Below are 21569 nucleotides of genomic sequence, written 5' to 3'. Positions count from 1 at the left end.
TACCTGGCACGAACTCTGGACCTCTGCCTCACAAACACACATGACCTCCCTCCTCAAGTGCATATTAGCCGATCGCGCCACCTCAAAAAGCTAGCTAATGAGGTGACGCAAGCCGGACACTTCAGGCTGAGGAGTAGGTTTCACACATCCCCATGTGCTACATAAGGATAGTGGAGGCTACTGACTTTGGTACAGTTGAAGTCAAAAGTTTACATACACTTAGGTTGGAGTCATTAAAACTTGTTTTTCAACCACTCCACAAATTTCTTGTTAACAAACTATAGTTTTGGCAAATCGGTTAGGACATCTACTTTGTGCATGACACAAGTCATTTTTCCAACAATTGTTTACAGACAGATTATTTCACTTATAATTCACTGTATCACAATTCCAGTGTGTCAGAAGTTTACATACACTAAGTTGACTGTGCCTTTAAACAGCTTGGAAAATTCCAGAAAATGATGTCATGGCTTTAGAAGCTTCTGGTAGGCCAATTGACATAATTTGAGTCAATTGGAGGCATACCTGTGGATGTATTTCAAGGCCTACCTTCAAACTCAGTGCCTCTTTGCTTGACATCATGGGAAAATCAAAAGAAAATCATCCAAGACCTCTGAAAAATACAGCCCTGATGTGCTTTAGGACCATGCGGACACCTCAGAGTGGTCGGCAGGCTGTTTTCCCTGATTTCAGTCGGCTGGATTTAGGACGCCATGGACACCACAGGACCAGCATGGGAGAGATAAACAGAGGCAGGTGCTGTCTGTGTTCTGCTTTTTCTCTCAGTTTTAAAAACAGCTAGAGCAGAAACTAGCTACTCTTTAGTTGACTGATCTAGCTGGCAAGGTAACTGCTGTTTGACAGAAACAAAACAAAAACATCCCCAGTGCTGAGCTAGTAGGGTAACTGACATGTTACGTTAGCTAATGTTTCATCCCCCCTTGACTGAAGTGAATGAACTATTAGCAGTTAGTTAGCTAGCTAGTAGCTACCACAGCCAGTTCAGCTCCAGCTAGCCTCTAGCTATCTGTCAAGTAACAGTTTCTAACAGCTGTGTATGGAAATGTTTTGGAGCTTTTGTTTTGTCCCATTTCAACAGAAGTACATTTGATGTGTGTGTGTGTGTTTTCAGCACAATGTGAGTTTTTATTAGTCAGTATAGCAATGTAACTTTATTGATCTGTCAGTTTCCCTAGCTTATTCCCTACTTTCATACTGATACGGTATAAACAGCTATACAGGCTTCACTGTCATGGTGTACAGTCAGTACACAACACTATGCTCATCATGTTTTAGCAGGATCAGGTGGTGACAGGAGTCTCATCAGGGTCAGGCAACCAGGGAAGACCAGTCTGTGACAGCGCAGAGGAGAACTTTTGCAGATACAACACTTTATTCTCTCTGTGCAGCAAACACTGGACAAGCAAGAAGCTTCAAAGAATCAAAATATTTTAAGGCAGTCTGCCAAACCTCTAAAGTTGATTACCAAACTGTGTCAAGGGTTGATATAGTATTTTCCCGATGACACAAAATATGTAAAACAAAAATGTAAGGAAGAGCTGGGAGATGTTATTGATGATGAATGGATACAGATATGTTAAATGCCCAGTCATGTTTATGTAATCTCACACACAAATCACTGCATTTTAAGACAATCCGTAGAATGTACTATATGCCAATGAAACTTAATTTCAGGCTCTCAGAAATGTAATTCTTCTGCTGGAGGTGTAAAACACAAAATGGGACATATTTCTATATGGTATGGCTGGCTGAATTCTGGCAAAGAGTATGTGCTTTTATCTCAAAATGTCTACACCTCCCTTTTCCCTGTTTTTGTTTGGTTGGAAATGTTGATACTGGAGACTGTTATCAGAAGAAACTGTGTAACCTAGCATTTATAATGGCAAAAAAATGCATTGCCATTTATTGGAAGATTGGTTATCCTCCCACAATGGATAGAAGAAATATAAAGTTATGTATCACTGGATGCCTGATATGGAATACTGTACAACAAAAGGAGTCTGTATTGAAAACATGCCCAGGTCAGGGGAGATAACTATTTAGGCAATCCCTAGCTGCTGGGCTGCTCAGTCCTGGCCCTATGGGTCTGCTGTCCTGTTGGTTGTCACTCTGGCCTTGGCCGAACACACCTGAAACCAATAATGAAAGTTTCACTAAGATCCAAAAGCTGAGTGGGGTGTGTTGGGTTGGGGTGCTGCAGTGCCGTGGACCCCTAGGGGCAGGACGAGGTGACCCAGCTATATTGTGTGCAAGTAAAAAGAGCTCTACAGTACTATTAGGCCTATGATATGAATTATATGAAGGGTGTACTGTCTCTGTGTGTTAATGTGTATGTGTGTTTTTATTAAACTTTTGTTTTTCCAAACCTTTCCCTTGAGATATCAAAAAAAGGATGTGAAGGAAGTTGTGTTGGGGAGAGAGGCGGCTCGAGCTGGCTGGGCGGTCTGGCTGACATTTGCTATAGACTTTATTTGGAAGACTTGTTCATTTGTTAGGCTATTGGTTGAAGGTGCAACACAATACTGATTATTGAATTACCATTGATCTAGTTCAGTCTTATCAATCACTTAAACATATTTAATAAAAGCTTACCTAGCTTGATGACTGGGGGCATTTTTTCTTACCTTTTGTTGTTCTAAACAGAGACAACTAGAAGGGCCATGGGTCATATTAGATTGTGTAGAATGCAGGAAATGAGCTTCACATGCCTCCCAAAATGGCAGGACCCCCGCCAAGTTACGCCCCCCCGCCACTTCTAAAACCAAAGTTGTGCCCCCGAACAGATCAGTTAGAACATATTTCAACTGCAGATCAGTCAGTACATATTTCGACTGCAGATCAGTCAGTACACATTTCAACTGCAGATCAGTCAGTACATATTTCAACTGCAGATCAGTCAGTACATATTTCAACTGCAGATCAGTCAGTACATATTTCAACTGCAGATCAGTCAGTACATATTTCAACTGCAGATCAGTCAGTACATATTTCAACTGCAGATCAGTCAGCACATATTTCAACTGCAGATCAGTCAGTACATATTTCAACTGCAGATCAGTCAGTACATATTTCAACTGCAGATCAGTCAGTACATATTTCAACTGCAGATCAGTCAGTACATATTTCGACTGCAGATCAGTCAGTACATATTTCAACTGCAGATCAGTCAGTACATATTTCAACTGCAGATCAGTCAGTACATATTTCAACTGCAGATCAGTCAGTACATATTTCAACTGCAGATCAGTCAGTACATATTTCAACTGCAGATCAGTCAGTACATATTTCGACTGCAGATCAGTCAGTACATATTTCAACTGCAGATCAGTCAGTACATATTTCGACTGCATGTGTCCAATGTAACTGCTTGTTCTTTTCCTGAGCACGTTAATATTAAATGAATAAAAACAAATACAAAGAAAAATAACAACAAAAAACAAACAAATAGCTACCCTTAAATATTCTCTCTGCTTCCAGACCAAGTCGTATTCTCTGTTTACTACCTCTCCAAATCATGACAGCCACACACACGCACACACACATGCACTTACACGCATGCGCACACACGCAGAGCCAGGTGGTTGTTGGAATAACTCAGCTATCCCAAAAGCTTCCTTGCCGAGGGACCCATGGAACTGTGCCCAATACACACTTTGTAAGATGTTGAGATTCTGTGAGACTATTTATGAATATTAACATTTCAGGTTTTAAAGTCACTTCTATGGTCTTAAAGAACATTTTCTATAGACAGGTTTGTAATGAACCCTGCTTGAACAACCAAGCCTATCCTGAAGCAATAATCTCTCTTAAGAAAAATGTAGACTGGTAATTTGGTATTCATATTGCCTAACCTTATTCATTCCACAGCTCCACCCAGAGAAAATGTCTCTCTCATTTTATGAAACGAGATCAAAGACCAAGAAAGTGAGATTGTTTTGCCAATTACATGCTGTAGCCACAAGCCGACTCGCTGACGCCCTCTGTGGACCATACAAGGTATTGGGACAAGACAGCGCACATCCACGCGCTACTTGCTCGCGCCCCGCTTGCTCACATCGAGGCTGGCTTCTCACTGGAAGCCTCGAGCTGCATTCCTCTCCATTCACAGGAAGGGAGCCGGCGTGGTGAGCGCACTAGTAGTCCGTGACGAGTGAAAATGTCCTTAAGTTTTGGAATTTAATCATGGCATGGATATCTAACCCAAGGATCACTTGAATTTGTAAGTAGGTCTATCCAGATCAATTTGTGTGTTGTTTGAATGAGAAACGTTTATTTGGGGTTGACAAATGTGGGTGTTTTCGCTCCCATGTTGACAGTTTGTCTTTTTTGTTTAACAGTTGCGTCTGACTGCAAGAGTTTGAAGCTTGTGATTTCTAAACAGCCCTTGTACTAGGCGAACAACTGGTTGCGCTTTGGTAACCCGTCTATTTACCTGTGTAGCCTATTGCACTTCACAAGTAGTTGTTTTGCATGCTGTCTTGGATGCGCATACAACAGTTTCTATATATATATATGTTTTTATGTAGCCCAATTCAACCAGTTGAAGGGTTGATCAACACCGAAGTGGGAAAACTGCGGATATTGTGTCGTTGCCAAGGGTTGTGTGTTAGGTGTGTGGATGCATCCAGTTACTGTTCTACAGTACAAGCGCATAGGATACTTCAATAAGCTGAGCAGAAGAGTTCGAGCCTAATTGGGCACTCTACGTCTGCTGAATTCACCGATGTTTTATCACACGACCTTTCCTAACATCCTTATATCCGTTTTGTTTTTATATTTGAACAAACATGTGTAAAGACCTATAGTTTCAAAACGGGAAAGCAGACTTGTGTATTAGTTACCTCATTGTAAAGGGAATGCTGTTGCATTGCGTTTTTGAGAAGGAATGTCTCCATAGACTACATAATTATAGCTATTCACTGACAGACAGACACTCTCGCCTGGAAAAAAGTATTTCTTGGGCGGTGAGTGGGGAGGCATGTGTGGCTCGTGTTTGTCTTTACATTGAAATTCGCGGCATGCTCTCATGTATGGGGTTATTTAATAGGGTTGCTTCTTAGTCGTTCTACGCTACTTAAGGCTGCGTTTAGACAGGCAGCCCAATTCTGATATTTTTGACCGATCAGATCAGATCAGCTTTGAACAATATATTATGTGAAAGAATCTGATGTGATTTGTTTAAAAGACCAATTATTTGAAAACATATCGGAATTGTCTAAATGCAGCCTAAATGGACGTAAGTGGGTGTAGCATTTCTCATGTGGAACCAGTGTGCGGTTTAGGAGCAAAAAAAATCGAGTACCCTATTAACTTTAAAATAATGAAAAATGGTGTGTGAAAAGAGCCATAATCTGCTGACTAGTGAGAGGCAATTTGAAGGCTTTGTTTCAACAGCCATAATTGCATATTGAGGAGTAATAGAAGGATGAGAGTTGTCTGTGGGTGTGTTGGTCTACCCCATGCATCGAAAGTCCTCTTGAATATGCGCTGCTATAGGCTTCTCTATTGCATTTGCTCGAATACTTTTTCAGTATTATTCTTGTGAGCAAATTACACGTCAAAAATACATCATTCACCAATTCAAATACATATATATTTTTCCCCCTGACCAAATGTGAATTTATATAAAAAGCAAAGGCATTTAAATCTGTTGTGATGACATTGGCTTGGTGGTTAAAGGCTATGACACCTATTCACATGTCAATTATGAAAGATATCAAACCTGAAACAAATGCTTGTTTAGTAGGCGGTACTAGTTGAATGTCAGCGACACTAATCAGTCATAGGGTTTGCATGGCTTTGGCTTGTAAATCACTGAATGACAGACTGGTTGGTCTTCTAGCCTCTCAAAATAATGTCAAATTACACTGCAGATGGATTGTATCCTAGTCTACACAGCTAATTGCGGCTACAATGTTTCAATGCTGTAGCACTCTATTGCAAGTTGACACAATCAGGTCTCTACAGCGCTACCATTTTACTTGCATATGTGAATACATCTTTTTCAGTGCGCCATGAAAAAAATTCTAGCTTAATTACCTCAAATAAATATTTATGTGCACCTACATTTTCCAACTTAGGCGCACACGTGCTTGTTGTAAAAAAAACGCCAGTGTAGAGCCCTGACAATGTTATCAGTTCACGACCAACAGCGACCAGTGGCAACAATGTAGTTGCAGTAGGAATGATGATGATGATGATGCTGCTTTTTGGTGCACTTTTTCCTTCATCTTGAGCCCAACTCACCTGCACGTCTTACCACGTTGTTGGACAATCTTCTGAGGGGAATTTGATACATTGAACCTGACGTTTTGCTTGATAAATGCAATATCTGCTAAGGTTATATTTTTCTTCTCACTTACACAGAAGCTGTATCTGCCCCATATGGACATCTTTGAAGGAATAGTGTAGTTATGACTCCATGGCTTGACCCCATCAGTGCTTGACTTGGGCAGGAGCTCACCGGAGCTGAGTACCGGCATCTCAAATGTTCTACTGCTTGAGCTCTTGTTCCTCTTATAGCTCAAAGGTGTTGTAGAGCTCCTGCATCTAAATATAAAAGGTCCAGAAACCCCAAATGAGTACCGACACTTATTCCGGTCCAAGTCTACCACTGCCTGTCATCAATTAATTATGTGTGGATCCTCACATTTCATCTTATCATATGTGTCCCTAGTGTCGCATCGCAAATAACGTCCAGAAAATGATTAGCAATCCACCACACTCGACATGTTATGATACAAATCTGCCTCAATAAGACCAGTGTTGGTCTATTTTTTTATTGGATGGCATTTCACTGATCTTGTGTTGCTATCAACTGGAATGAGGAGAACCATTATCATGTGCACATACTTGCTGCAGTTGACCTACTTTCTAACTTGATTCTGTAGTGCGAATGGGCAGGGACTCAGTAGCCAGTATTTTCCTCCAGTGTATGTGTGTAGTGTTCGTCGTGTGTGGGTGGGTGCGTGCGTGCTGGTTGTGTGTGTGCGTGCTGGTCGTGTGTGGGTGTGTGCGTGCTGGTCGTGTGTGGGTGCGTGTGTGCTGGTTGTGTGTGTGCGTGCTGGTCGTGTGTGTGTGGGTGCGTGCGTGCTGGTCGTGTGTGGGTGCGTGCATGCTGGTCGTGTGTGCGTGCTGGTCGTGTGTGCGTGCTGGTCGTGTGTGCGTGCTGGTCGTGTGTGGGTGCGTGCGTGCTGGTCGTTTGTGTGTGTGTGTGTGGGTGCGTGCGTGCTGGTCGTGTGTGTGTGTGTGCGTGCTGGTCGTGTGTGTGTGTGTGCGTGCTGGTCGTGTGTGTGTGCGTGCTGGTCGTGTGTGTGTGTGTGCGTGCTGGTCGTGTGTGGGTGCGTGCGTGCTGGTCGTGTGGGTGTGTGCGTGCTGGTCGTGTGTGTATGTGCGTGCTGGTCGTGTGTGTGTGCGTGCTGGTCGTGTGTGTGTGCGTGCTGGTCGTGTGTGTGTGCGTGCTGGTCGTGTGTGTGTGCGTGCTGGTCGTGTGTGTGTGCGTGCTGGTCGTGTGTGTGTGTGCGTGCTGGTCGTGTGTGTGTGTGTGCGTGCTGGTCGTGTGTGTGTGCGTGCGTGCTGGTCGTGTGTGGGTGCGTGCGTGCTGGTCGTGTGTGGGTGCGTGCGTGCTGGTCGTGTGTGGGTGCGTGCGAGCTGGTCGTGTGTGGGTGCGTGCGTGCTGGTCGTGTGTGTGTGGGTGCGTGCTGGTCGTGTGTGTGTGGGTGCGTGCTGGTCGTGTGTGTGTGGGTGCGTGCGTGCTGGTCGTGTGTGTGTGGGTGCGTGCGTGCGTGCTGGTCGTGTGGGTGCGTGCGTGCGTGCTGGTCGTGTGTGTGTGTGTACGTGCTGGTCGTGTGTGTGTGTGTACGTGCTGGTCGTGTGTGTGTGTGTACGTGCTGGTCGTGTGTGTGTGTGTGTACGTGCTGGTCGTGTGTGGGTGCGTGCGTGCTGGTCGTGTGTGGGTGTGCGCGTGCTGGTCGTATGTGTGTGCGTGCGTGCTGGTCGGGTGTGTGTACGTGCTGGTCGTGTGTGTGTGTGTGCGTGCTGGTCGTGTGCTGGTCGTGTGTGGGTGCGTGCTGGTCGTGTGCATGCTGGTCGTGGGTGGGTGCGTGCGTGCTGGTTGTGTGTGGGTGCGTGCCTGCTGGTCGTGTGTTGGTGCGTGCCTGCTGGTCGTGTGTGGGTGCGTGTGTGCTGGTCGTGTGGGTGCGTGCGTGCTGGTCGTGTGGGTGCGTGCGTGCTGGTCGTGTGTGTGTGTGCGTGCTTGCTGGTCGTGTGTGTGTGCGTGCTGGTCGTGTGTGTGCTGGTCGTGTGTGTGTGTGTGCGTGCTGGTCGTGTGTGTGTGTGCGTGCTGGTCGTGTGTGTGTGCGTGCTGGTCGTGTGTGTGCTGGTCGTGTGTGTGTGTGTGCGTGCTGGTCGTGTGTGTGTGTGCGTGCTGGTCGTGTGTGTGTGTGCGTGCTGGTCGTGTGTGTGTGCGTGCTGGTCGTGTGTGTGTGCGTGCTGGTTGTGTGTGTGTGCGTGCTGGTCGTTTGTGTGTGTACGTGTGTGTGGGTGCGTGCGGTGCTGGTCGTGTGTGGGTGCGTGCGTGCTGGTCGTGTGTGGGTGCGTGCTGGTCGTGTGTGGGTGCGTGCTGGTCGTGTGTGTGGGGGTGCGTGCGTGCTGGTCGTGTGTGTGTGGGTGCGTGCGTGCGTGCTGGTCGTGTGTGTGTGGGTGCGTGCGTGCTGGTCGTGTGTGGGTGCGTGCGTGCTGGTCGTGTGTGGGTGCGTGCGTGCTGGTCGTGTGTGGGGTGCGTGCTGGTCGTGTGTGGGTGCGTGCTGGTCGTGTGTGGGTGCGTGCTGGTCGTGTGTGTGTGGGTGCGTGCGTGCGTGCGTGCTGGTCGTGTGTGTGTGGGTGCGTGCGTGTGGTGCTGGTCGTGTGTGTGTGGGTGCGTGCGTGCTGGTCGTGTGTGTGTGGGTGCGTGCGTGCTGGTCGTGTGTGTGCGTGCGTGCTGGTCGTGTGTGTGCTGGTCGGGTGTGTGTACGTGCTGGTCGTGTGTGTGTGTGCGTGCTGGTCGTGTGCTGGTCGTGTGTGGGTGCGTGCTGGTCGTGTGCATGCTGGTCGTGTGTGGGTGCGTGCCTGCTGGTCGTGTGTGGGTGCGTGCCTGCTGGTCGTGTGTGGGTGCGTGCGCTCTGGTCGTGTGGGTGCGTGCGTGCTGGTCGTGTGGGTGCGTGCGTGCTGGTCGTGTGGGTGCGTGCGTGCTGGTCGTGTGGGTGCGTGCGTGCTGGTCGTGTGGGTGCGTGCGTGCTGGTCGTGTGGGTGCGTGCGTGCTGGTCGTGTGGGTGCGTGCGTGCTGGTCGTGTGTGGGTGCGTGCTTGCTGGTCGTGTGTGTGCGTGCGTTTTGGTCGTGTGTGTGCGCGTGCGTGCTGGTCGTGTGTGGGTGCGTGCGTGCTGGTCGTGTGTGTGCGTGCGTGCTGGTCGGGTGTGCGTGCGTGCTGGTCGGGTGTGCGTGCGTGCTGGTCGGGTGTGCGTGCGTGGCTGGTCGGGTGTGTGTGCGTGCGTGCTGGTCGGGTGTGTGTGCGCGCGTGCTGGTCGGGTGTGTGTGTGCGTGCGTGCTGGTCGGGTGCGGGTGCGTGCGTGCTGGTCGTGTGTGTGCGTGCGTGCTGGTCGGGTGTGTGTGCGTGCGTGCTGGTCGGGTGTGTGTGTGCGTGCGTGCTGGTCGGGTGCGGGTGCGTGCGTGCTGGTCGTGTGTGTGCGTGCGTGCTGGTCGTGTGTGTGTGTGTACGTGCTGGTCGTGTGTGTGTGTACGTGCTGGTCGTGTGTGTGTGTGTGTACGTGCTGGTCGTGTGTGGGTGCGTGCGTGCTGGTCGTGTGGGTGCGTGCGTGCTGGTCGTGTGGGTGCGTGCGTGCTGGTCGTGTGTGTGTGCGTGCTTGCTGGTCGTGTGTGGGTGCGAGCGTGCTGGTCGTGTGTGGGTGCGTGCGTGCTGGTCGTGTGTGGGTGCGTGCGTGCTGGTCGTGTGTGTGTGTGCGTGCGTGCGTGCTTGCTGGTCGGGCGTGTGTGCGTGTGTGCGTGCGTGCTGGTCGGGTGTGTGTGCGTGCGTGCTGGTCGAGTGCGTGCTGGTCGTGTGTGTGTGTGTGCTGGTCGTGTGTGTGTGCGTGCTGGTCGTGTGTGTGTGCGTGCTGGTCGTGTGTGTGTGCGTGCTGGTCGTGTGTGTGTGTGTGCGTGCTGGTCGTGTGTGTGTGTGCGTGCTGGTCGTGTGTGTGTGTGCGTGCTGGTCGTGTGTGTGTGCGTGCTGGTCGTGTGTGTGTGCGTGCTGGTTGTGTGTGTGTGCGTGCTGGTCGTTTGTGTGTGTACGTGTGTGTGGGTGCGTGCGTGCTGGTCGTGTGTGGGTGCGTGCGTGCTGGTCGTGTGTGGGTGCGTGCTGGTCGTGTGTGGGTGCGTGCTGGTCGTGTGTGGGTGCGTGCTGGTCGTGTGTGGGTGCGTGCTGGTCGTGTGTGTGGGGTGCGTGCGTGCGTGCGTGCTGGTCGTGTGTGTGTGGGTGCGTGCGTGCGTGCTGGTCGTGTGTGTGTGGGTGCGTGCGTGCGTGCTGGTCGTGTGTGTGTGGGTGCGTGCGTGCGTGCTGGTCGTGTGTGTGCGTGCGTGCTGGTCGTGTGTGTGGGGGTGCGTGCGTGCTGGTCGTGTGTGTGTGGGTGCGTGCGTGCGTGCTGGTCGTGTGTGTGTGGGTGCGTGCGTGCGTGCTGGTCGTGTGTGGGTGCGTGCGTGCTGGTCGTGTGTGGGTGCGTGCTGGTCGTGTGTGGGTGCGTGCTGGTCGTGTGTGGGTGCGTGCTGGTCGTGTGTGTGTGGGTGCGTGCGTGCGTGCGTGCTGGTCGTGTGTGTGTGGGTGCGTGCGTGCGTGCTGGTCGTGTGTGTGTGGGTGCGTGCGTGCGTGCTGGTCGTGTGTGTGTGGGTGCGTGCGTGCGTGCTGGTCGTGTGTGTGCGTGCGTGCTGGTCGTGTGTGTGTGTACGTGCTGGTCGTGTGTGGGTGCGTGCGAGCTGGTCGTGGGTGCGTGCGTGCTGGTCGTGTGTGTGTGGGTGCGTGCGTGCTGGTCGTGTGTGTGTGGGTGCGTGCGTGCTGGTCATGTGTGTGTTGGTGCATGCGTGCTGGTCGTGTGTGTGCTGGTCGGGTGTGTGTACGTGCTGGTCGTGTGTGTGTGTGCGTGCTGGTCGTGTGTGTGTGGGTGCGTGCGTGCTGGTCATGTGTGTGTTGGTGCATGCGTGCTGGTCGTGTGTGTGCTGGTCGGGTGTGTGTACGTGCTGGTCGTGTGTGTGTGTGCGTGCTGGTCGTGTGCTGGTCGTGTGTGGGTGCGTGCTGGTCGTGTGCATGCTGGTCGTGTGTGGGTGCGTGCCTGCTGGTCGTGTGTGGGTGCGTGCCTGCTGGTCGTGTGTGGGTGCGTGCGCGCTGGTCGTGTGGGTGCGTGCGTGCTGGTCGTGTGGGTGCGTGCGTGCTGGTCGTGTGGGTGCGTGCGTGCTGGTCGTGTGGGCGCGTGCGTGCTGGTCGTGTGTGGGTGCGTGCTTGCTGGTCGTGTGTGTGCGTGCGTGCTGGTCGTGTATGTGCGCGTGCGTGCTGGTCGTGTGTGGGTGCGTGCGTGCTGGTCGTGTGTGGGTGCGTGCGTGCTGGTCGTGTGTGTGCGTGCGTGCTGGTCGTGTGTGTGCGTGCGTGCTGGTCGGGTGTGCGTGCGTGCTGGTCGGGTGTGCGTGCGTGCTGGTCGGGTGTGTGTGCGTGCGTGCTGGTCGGGTGTGTGTGCGTGCGTGCTGGTCGGGTGTGTGTGTGCGTGCGTGCGTGCTGGTCGGGTGCGGGTGCGTGCGTGCTGGTCGTGTGTGTGCGTGCGTGCGTGCTGGTCGTGCGTGCGTGCGTGCTGGTCGGGTGTGCGTGCGTGCTGGTCGGGTGTGCGTGCGTGCTGGTCGGGTGTGCGTGCGTGCTGGTCGGGTGTGCGTGCGTGCTCGTCGGGTGTGTGCGTGCGTGCTGGTCGGGTGTGTGTGTGTGCGTGCGTGCTGGTCGGGTGTGTGTGTGTGCGTGCGTGCTGGTCGGGTTTGTGTGCGTGCGTGCTGGTCGAGTGCGTGCTGGTCGTGTGTGTGTGTGCGTGCTGGTCGTGTGTGTGTGTGCGTGCTGGTCGTGTGCGTGCTGGTCGTGTGTGTGTGCGTGCTGGTCGTGTGCGTGCTGGTCGTGTGTGTGCGTGCGTGCTGGGTGTGTGTGGGTGGGTGCGTGCGTGCTGGTCGTGTGTGGGTGCGTGCTGGTCGTGTGTGGGTGCGTGCTGGTCGTGTGTGGGTGCGTGCTGGTCGTGTGTGGGTGCGTGCTGGTCGTGTGTGGGTGCGTGCTGGTCGTGTGTGGGTGGGTGCGTGCTGGTCGTGTGTGGGTGCGTGCGTGCTGGTCGTGTGTGGGTGCGTGCGTGCTGGTCGTGTGTGGGTGCGTGCGTGCTGGTCGTGTGTGGGTGCGTGCGTGCTGGTCGTGTGTGGGTGCGTGCGTGCTGGTCGTGTGTGTGTGTGCGTGCTGGTCGTGTGTGTGTGCGTGCGTGCTGGGTGTGTGTGGGTGGGTGCGTGCGTGCTGGTCGTGTGTGGGTGCGTGCTGTTCGTGTGTGGGTGCGTGCTGTTCGTGTGTGGGTGCGTGCTGTTCGTGTGTGGGTGCGTGCTGTTCGTGTGTGGGTGCGTGCTGTTCGTGTGTGGGTGCGTGCTGTTCGTGTGTGGGTGCGTGCTGTTCGTGTGTGGGTGCGTGCTGTTCGTGTGTGGGTGCGTGCTGGTCGTGTGTGGGTGCGTGCTGGTCGTGCGTGGGTGCGTGCTGGTCGTGCGTGGGTGCGTGCTGGTCGTGCGTGGGTGCGTGCTGGTCGTGCGTGGGTGCGTGCTGGTCGTGCGTGGGTGCGTGCTGGTCGTGCGTGGGTGCGTGCTGGTCGTGCGTGGGTGCGTGCTGGTCATGTGTGTGCGTGGGTGCGTGCTGGTCGTGTGTGTGCGTGCGTGCTGGTCGTGTGTGTACGTGCGTTTTGGTCGTGTGTGTACGCCCGTGCGTGTTGGTCGTGTGTGTGCGTATGCCCGCCCGCGTGTGCGTACGCCCGTGTGTGCGTGATGGTTGGTCGTGTGTGCGTGCATGTTGGTCGTGTGTGCGTGCGTGTTGGTCGTGTGTGCGTGCGTGTTGGTCGTGTGTGCGTGCGTGTTGGTCGTGTGTGCGTGCGTGTTGGTCGTGTGTTGGTTGCACGTGTTGGTCGTATGTGTGCGTGCGCGTGTGATGGTCATGTGCATGCACACGTTGGTAGTGCGTGTGCATGCACACGTTGGTAGTGCGTGTGCATGCACACGTTGGTAGTGCGTGTGCAGTATGATCGTGCGCGCTTGTTGTTTGTGTGTGTGTGTGTTGGTCTAGCATGTTGTGTGTGTGTGTGTGTGTGTGCGCGCGTGCGTGTTGGTCTTGTGTGTGTTCGCGTGATGGCCGTGTGTTTGCACGCGCGCATGATGGTCCTGTGTGTGTGCATGCGCATGCATGGTCATGTGCATGCGAGCATTGGTTGTGTGTGTGTGCGCACGAGTAGGTCGTGTGTGTGCGCACGAGTAGGTCGTGTGTGTGTGCGCACGAGTAGGTCGTGTGTGTGTGCGCACGAGTAGGTCGTGTGTGTGTGCGCACGAGTAGGTCGTGTGTGTGTGCGCACGAGTAGGTCGTGTGTGTGTGCGCACGAGTAGGTCGTGTGTGTGTGCGCACGAGTAGGTCGTGTGTGTGTGCGCACGAGTAGGTCGTGTGTGTGTGCGCGTGTTGGTCTCGCGTGCTGGTCGTGTGTGTGTGTGTGTGTGCACGCGTGTTGGTCTTTTGTGCACGCTCGTGCTGGTCTTGTGTGCACGCGTGTTGGTCTTGTGTGCACGCTCGCGTTGGTTGTGTGTGTGTGCACGCGTGCGTTGGGTGTGTGTGTGCGCGCACGCATGCGTTTGGAGTTTGTTGTTGGTCTCCTGTGTGTGTGTGTGTGTGCGCGCGTGTGCATATTGGTCTCTTTTCAGGGCACCTTGACTGCCAGACATTTTAAACCGGTGTGACAACCTCATCCTGATAAAATAAAATAAAAATCTCTCCCTCTTGTTCACTCCTGCTGTTTCTTTCTCTCTTGCTGTTATTCTCCCACTCTTTCGCTTTCCCTCGATCTTCCTTCAGGCCCTCCCTCTTTTCCTACTGTCAGTGCTGTGTGTTTTTTTCCCCTCTACGGAGTGCCCCTACTTTCATCATGTTCTTAGTTCTGGCACGATTTCCACATTTTGGAATCTCCACTTCCCCTCTCTGTTTGAACTTCTCTTAGTTGTGGGTTTCGGCTCATTAGGTCAAATCCGTCACTTATTATAGTGTCAAAATGGACTACAAAGTGTCAGAAGGATAATTTTGGTCATGAAGTCAGTCTCATCCAAAACTGAGATTTGATTGAGTTGATTGGAAAACATGGTATGTCACAGAGTTAAGGGTACCGTAATAGTTTTCCTCATGTTGGGTTTATCTCAATCCTGACGAACTTTGCCTCAGTTTCACACCATCTGGCTGAGGACCTGGTTAGACATTTCAAGTTATAGACAACTCTCATTTGGCTTCAATCATGGCCGCTGCATTTCTTAATGAACCTGCTGAAAAACGAGGCCAAATCAGGAAGTTCGGCCCTCCTTTAAATATGATTGAGGCTTCCTCAATAGAGCGTAATGGAATATCTGCTTTCCTGTACGTACCGGTGGAAGTGTTATGTTTTTGGGGTTGTGGGCCAAGTCGAGGCATGGAGGTGGGTTGTAGTTTTACCTTCTTCCTCTCTTAAACCTTCCCTCTCTGTTCCTCTGCTTCTCTCTTCCCTTCCCTCACTCTTTCCTCTCTCTGTTCCTCCGCTTCTCTCTTCCCTTCCCTCACTCTTTCCTCTCTCTGTTCCTCTGCTTCTCTGTTCCTCGGTCTCTCGGGCTGCGCTGCCTGTCGGTCTCTCGGGCTGCGCTGCCTGTCGGTCTCTCGGGCTGCGCTGCCTGTCGGTCTCTCGGGCTGCGCTGCCTGTCGGTCTCTCGGGCTGCGCTGGCTGTGTCGCGCTCTCTCTCTCTCACTCGTTCTCTCACTATCCTTTTGACCCCAGGATGGTTGATAATTAGAGGTCGACCGAATATGATTTTTCAACGCCGATACAGATTATTGGAGGATAAAAAAAAAAAGCTGATATTGATTAAACGGACAATTTTTATATATATATTTGTAATAATGACAATTACAACAATACTGAATGAACACTTATTTTAACTTAATATAATACATCAATAAAATCAATTTAGCCTCAAATAAATAATATAACATGTTCAATTTGGTTTAAATAATGCAAAAACAAAGTGTTGGAGAAGAAAGTAAAAGTGCAATATGTGCCATGTAAGAAAGCTAACGTTTAAGTTCTTTGCTCAGAACATATGAAAGCTGGTGGTTCCTTTTAACATGAGTCTTCAGTATTCCAGGTAAGAAGTTTTAGGTTGAAGTTATTATAGGAATTATAGGACTATTTCTCTCTCTACCATTTGTATTATATATACCTTTGACTATTGGATGTTCTTATAGGCGCTATAGAATTACCAGTGTAACAGTATAGCTTCCGTTCCTCTCCTCGCCCCTACCTGGGCTTGAACCAGGGACACATCTACAACTGCCTCCCACGAAGCATCGTTGCCCATCGCTCCACAAAAGCCACAGCCCTTGCAGAGCAAGGGGAACAACTACTTCAAGGTCTCAGAGCGAGTGACGTCACCGATTGAAACGCTATTAGCGCGCACCCAGCTAACTAGCTAGCCATTTCAGATCGGTTACACAGGCACCACTTGGCCCATCAAACGACAAAAACGCTTCCCTTCTTCCTATGCTGAGGGAACAGTCGGTCAATGGAGCTGTCCAGGAAGTGTATAGATCAGGAAGTCACCGGTTAAAGTTACCGTTCAGACATCTGGAGGAAGAGTAATTGCCAACCTGCAGTCCCACACACCTCGAAGCCAGGGTCTTTTTCAGGAGGGCAATCGTTTTGACATGGAAAGCGGAAACACATGTTTCTTTTTGGACCAGTCTGTTTCCTTTAGTTTGGTGCTCAATAAACAGAACCCAGGGTTTCCCAAAGCACTGTTCTTTGCGTTAATCAAGTTTTTAATTCAGGAGATGGAAGTCCTCCACCAGAGCAAATATTGAATCCCTGGAAAACCATTAAGTGCCAAAAACAGTGAACGTAGGTCTTCATGAAATAGAATATTGTTGGTAGAATGTTGCTGTTGCTATTGCTGCTGCTTCTGCTGCTGTTGCTGCTGCTTCTGCTGCTGTTGCTGCTGCTTCTGCTGCTGCTGCTGTTGCTGCTTCTGCTGTTGCTGCTGATGCTGCTGTTGATGATGCTGCTGTTGATGATGCTGCTGTTGATGATGCTGCTGTTGATGATGCTGCTGTTGATGCTGCTGCTGTTGATGATGCTGCTGTTGCTGATGCTGCTGCTTCTGTTGCTTCTGCTGCTGTTGCTGCTGCTTCTGCTGCTGTTGATGATGATGCTGCTGATGTTGATGCTGCTGTTGATGCTGCTGCTGCTGTTGATATTTTCAAAAAGGTTGGGGGAGCCTAGTGGTTGCTTGTAGTGCTCAGTGGAGTCGGTGTGTGTGTGTGGCTTTTGTTGAAGCACCACCATTTCTGTTTAACATACAGAACTAAAAAGGCCTTAGTTTGTGTCTGCCTTCCTATTTCTCAGGTCTCCTCTGTGGGGAAGATTAAATGGAGAATAGTTTACATAAGCACACAGGCATTTATTGTTGCAATTAATGTTAATGGTGCAGCAGGCTCGCTTCAAAATTGCCTCGTCTCCTCTGCAGTACCTGCCTTGGGCCTAGCCCTCTCTTAGTTTGTTTTATTTACAGAGGGGAATTTAAATAATTCACTAGCCTGTAAATAAGACAAATAGAACGAAGTGCTGGGCCTTTTAGAGCCACTTGCCCAGGGAAAGCATGGCCACCATGCCCCTATAAATCAGGTGAGATGTGGCGACGTAAAGGAGAGACGGGAAGGAAGGCTCTTTTGAGGGAGGTAACATCACTGCTTTGCCTTCAGGCAGTGTGTGAGAGAGAGAGAAGCAGAGTGTGTGGAATTGTACACATGCACGCCACCCACTCTAAAGTCAGCACCTGTGTATGTACATCTGGTACACAAGTGTTAATTTATTCATTTTGTTTCCTCAGAAGTGGCCTGCGTCAGGTAGTTAGGTGTGTGGGTAGGTGTTAAAAAGACCAGTCACTTCACAGTGAAATAGTTGATACCAAATCTAGCTGTGGTGTTGGTTAAATGAATGAATGAATTCCTGGGTGTGGAAGTTGATGATAGCCACTGGAAGATTAATTTCCTTTTTCCCAGTAATGTAGATTAGAATCACTAGTTCATGTTCCAGGCTCCCACCACACTAGCTAAACTCCTAGTGACGTTTTGCTCCTAATCTCTCTGTTGTGTCTATCTCTGCCTGAGGAATATCTGCAATTCCAAGCACTGACTGTTCCGCGGAGCGAACTGTAGATAAACTTTAGATAAGAGCACCGCGTGGAAGTGATGCGCGGTCAGAGTCGGGTGCTATGTGGAACGAGACCCCAACTCCACTCGAAGTGTTTCTCAACTCCATTCCCGGGTACTCACTCCATGGGATCTGCACCTTTTTTTTGTTCTAGCTCAGCTCTAACAGATTCAACTAGTCATCAAGCCATTTGAGTATTTGAATCAGAAATGTAAGTGGGGAAAACACTGCACACCCCGTGGGTTCTCCCAGCTGGACTGATGTCGAGGTCGACCGATTCTGATTTTTCAAGCCGATACTGATTATTGGAGGATCAAAAAAAGAAGTAAAAGTATTTTTTATTTGTAATAATGACAATTACAACAATACTGAATGAACACTTATTTTAACTTAATATAATACACCAATAAAATCTATTTAGCCTCAAATAAATAATGAAACGTTCAATTTGGTTTAAATAATGCAAAAACAAAGTGTTGGTCGACCACAGATACTGTATGTTACCAGATCATTTTTTCCACCTTAAGGCTACCGCTAATTTGCTAAACAGCCTTCGCCTCACCCTAATGCAAAGCGATGCAAAGGTTTCCAATGGTTAGTGGGTCAAAGACATGTTTCCATCCTATTGGAAGGAGACCCATTGCCGTTGCAGGTATTTGTTTTTGTTTCAGCACTAACACACCTGATTCATTTGGTCAACTAATCTTCGATCCCATTTGTTGAATCAGGTGTACTACTTCTGGAGTAGAATACACAAGTGCAATGGCTGTGGGTCTCTGATGAACAGATTGGGAAACACTTTGTTAACTGATGTGAACACTTCATTAGCCAAAGTTCTTAGGAGATTTGGAGGCTCTCTGTTTCTCCTTGAGGGAAACGTGCTTCAGGATCATAAGACACCCCAACCTCCCTCCCTCCTGCCCTTCTCCTTTAGCTTGTGAAGTTTAAATCCACTCCAGCCATGTCGTGCAGAACATTGACTACGCTAATTCCTTTAGGGGATACCACTCCACTCATGGGCATACACCCCACCCTCCCTAAAAATCTGGGAATAATTATTGCTGGGGAGTCGATGCGGAGAAGGGGAGGATTGCAGGGAATACCGAGAGTGGGGGAGGAGGGAAGGTCAAAGGTTAGACAGATCCCTCTTTAAGGTGGAAGGCTGGCCTTTGACAACCCACCATTCGTTCTGCATACGTGGTTACATCCACCCCCAGGACCTGTCATTGAGGTCAGGACTATACCAGCTCACTGGGGAAAAGGGGGTGGACACTGGAGAAGGGGGGATAACATAACATCAGACTTCTCAGTGTTAGTCATTGCTGATTCAATGATTCAAGTCAATTGTTGTGCATGTGATGCACACGCATGCTCCCTTCTAGATGGTGGGAGTGATTTGGTTAAGGAACAGCCATGTGACCACTAGGGCCCAAACATGAATCGATGCAGACGGAGGTGATATGATTGAATTCAATTCGGCAGCAGGTGTCTATTGTTGAGCACTGCATTCCTATTAAATGGGGTGTGTAACTTGTGATTGGTGTGTTGTGCTTTCTCTCTTTCTCTTTCCTTCCCTCTCTCAGTTCCCCTATAAACCATCCCAAGTGAGTGCTTGAGGAATGTGGTTGTTCCAGTTGATCGACCCATCATCCATTGTTACCGGTGTTTTTTGAATGGACCGGTCATGGCCTTTGGTATGTCATCAGACTCTGACGGTTATGATGGTGGTGTGTCTTCAGTGAGGTGAAACGTTCTAAATGTTGCAGATAGAAATGCTATGTATAGAGTAGGGCTGTGCCTGGTATGTATAGAGTAGGGCTGTGCCTGGTATGTATAGAGTAGGGCTGTGCCTGGTATGTATAGAGTAGGGCTGTGCCTGGTATGTATAGAGTAGGGCTGTGCCTGGTATGTATAGAGTAGGGCTGTGCCTGGTATGTATAGAATAGGGCTGTGCCTGGTATGTACAGTTTAAGTTGGAAGTTTACATACAACTTAGCCAAATACATTTAAACTCAGTTTTTCACAATTGCTGACATTTAATCTGAGTAAATATTCCCTGTTTTAGGTCAGTTAGGATCACCACTTTATTTTAAGAATGTGAAATGTCAGAATAATAGTAGAGATTTATTTCAGCTTTTATTTCTTTCATCACATTCCCAGTGGGTCAGAAGTTCACATTCCCAGTGGGTCAGAAGTTTACATAGCCTCAATTAGTATTTGGCAGCATTGTCTTTAAATTGTTTAACTTGGGTCAAACATTTTGGGTAGCCTTCCACAAGCTTCCCATAATAAATTGGGTTAATTTTGTCCCATTCCTCCTGACAGAGCTGGTGTAACTGAGTCAGGTTTATAGGCCTCCTTACTCGCACATGCTTTTTCAGTTCTGCCCACAAATTTTCTATAGGATTGAGGTCAGGGCTTTGTGATTGCCACTCCAATACCTTGGCTTTGTTGTCCTTAAGCCATTTTGCCACAACTTTGGAAGTATGCTTGGTGTCATTTGTCTATTTGGAAGACCCATTTGCGACCAAGCTTTAACTTCCTGTGTCTTGAGATGTTGCTTCAATATATCCACGTAATTTTCCATCCTCATGATGCCACCTATTGTGTGTAGTGCACCAGCCCCTCCTGCAGCAAAGCACCCCCACAACATGATGCTGCCACTAGAGGTCTACCGATTAATCGGAATGCCGGAAATCTGTATTTTTGGGCGCCAATTTTTAAAAATATATATTTTTTTATACCTTTATTTAACTAGGCAAGTCAGTTAAGAACACATTCTTATTTTCAAAGACGGCCTAGGAACGGTGAGTTAAAACCTGTTCACACCACCACGTACCTCTAGGGGTACCAACCCCCCCTGCTCAACTGACACAGTGGCGCACAGAACGCAAAAATATTCTTATAAATATTTAACCTCCACACATTAACAAGTCCAATAGCTCAAATGAAAGATAAACAACTTGTTCATCTAGCCAGCAAGTCAGATTTCTAAAATGTTTTACGGCGAAAACATAGCACATATTTATGTCAAACCACCACCAAAAGATAGGCTAATTTACATAGCCATATTTGTAGAACAATAGATGCAATCACAAAAGCAGGATTAAAAGAAAAATAATTCACTAACCTTTTGAAAATCTTCATCAGATGACAGGAATAGGACTAGTTATACAGTACATTTGTTTTTTTCAATAATATGCCATTTATATCCATAAATCACTGTTTACATTGAACGTCATGTTCAAAAAATGCTACTAGAATGTCCGGAGAAATTATGATAACTCTGCCAGATAACAGAAATACACATCATAAACGTTGACTAAATATACATGTTCTACATATAGTTAGAAAGATACACTGCTTCTTAATAAAACAGCTGTGTTACATTTATTTTTAACGTTACAGAATTCGTTCACTTGTCAATAATATGAGACGGCGCTCATAGATTAGCAATATGGCTCCGCTATTTCGGAGTCCACAGAAACACATAATAACCACATAAATATTCCCTTACCTTTGCTGTTGTTCGATCAGAAGTCGTGGAAGAAGTGATACTTACCAAAAACAGCGTTTGCCTTTCAAATGTGTGTCTTTGGGTTATCAAACGCGACTAATTTCTGCTGAAATGCACCCAAAATTCTATGGGTTGCGCATCAAAACTTCAAAATTACATATTATATGTCGACTAAACTGGTCAAACTAAGTTCAGAATCGAGCTAAAACATGTTATAAACACACATAAAAATCCTTAGCCCGAACAGACAAGCCTATATCGTTTGGTGGATCTTGGAACAAAGGGAGCCAAATACCCGAGGCGCGCACGTATTATCGCGTGACCCGAGGGTTTCTTCCCGCCAAAGGGTGAGGGAGCGCGCGATCTTCACAATGAAGCACCCCATTGAAAGAGGACATCGCGCTGAAGAGATAGGAACTGTTCCCAGATCTGTAGGTGGTTGGGAAGGGTGGGGGCAATGACGTCAAAGTTGGGCCAACTTTTCAGCTGACAGAAAGAGTTTGGAAGAATGGCTGCCCTGTGAGTTCTGCTT

At 49.3% G+C, this 21569-nt stretch overlaps 1 pseudogene; it reads left to right on the top strand.

Moving 5' to 3' along the window:
* The first annotated feature begins 4054 nt into the window (after positions 1–4054).
* LOC109891379 (plexin-A1-like) overlaps positions 4055–21569 on the top strand; it is a 370611-nt pseudogene continuing 353096 nt past the window's right edge.

The sequence above is a fragment of the Oncorhynchus kisutch genome, linkage group LG5 (genome assembly GCF_002021735.2).
Source record: "Oncorhynchus kisutch isolate 150728-3 linkage group LG5, Okis_V2, whole genome shotgun sequence".
NCBI classification, from domain to species: Eukaryota; Metazoa; Chordata; class Actinopteri; order Salmoniformes; family Salmonidae; genus Oncorhynchus; species Oncorhynchus kisutch.
Note: the sequence above shows the minus strand (reverse complement) of the source record. Positions and strands in the feature narration are given on the sequence as shown.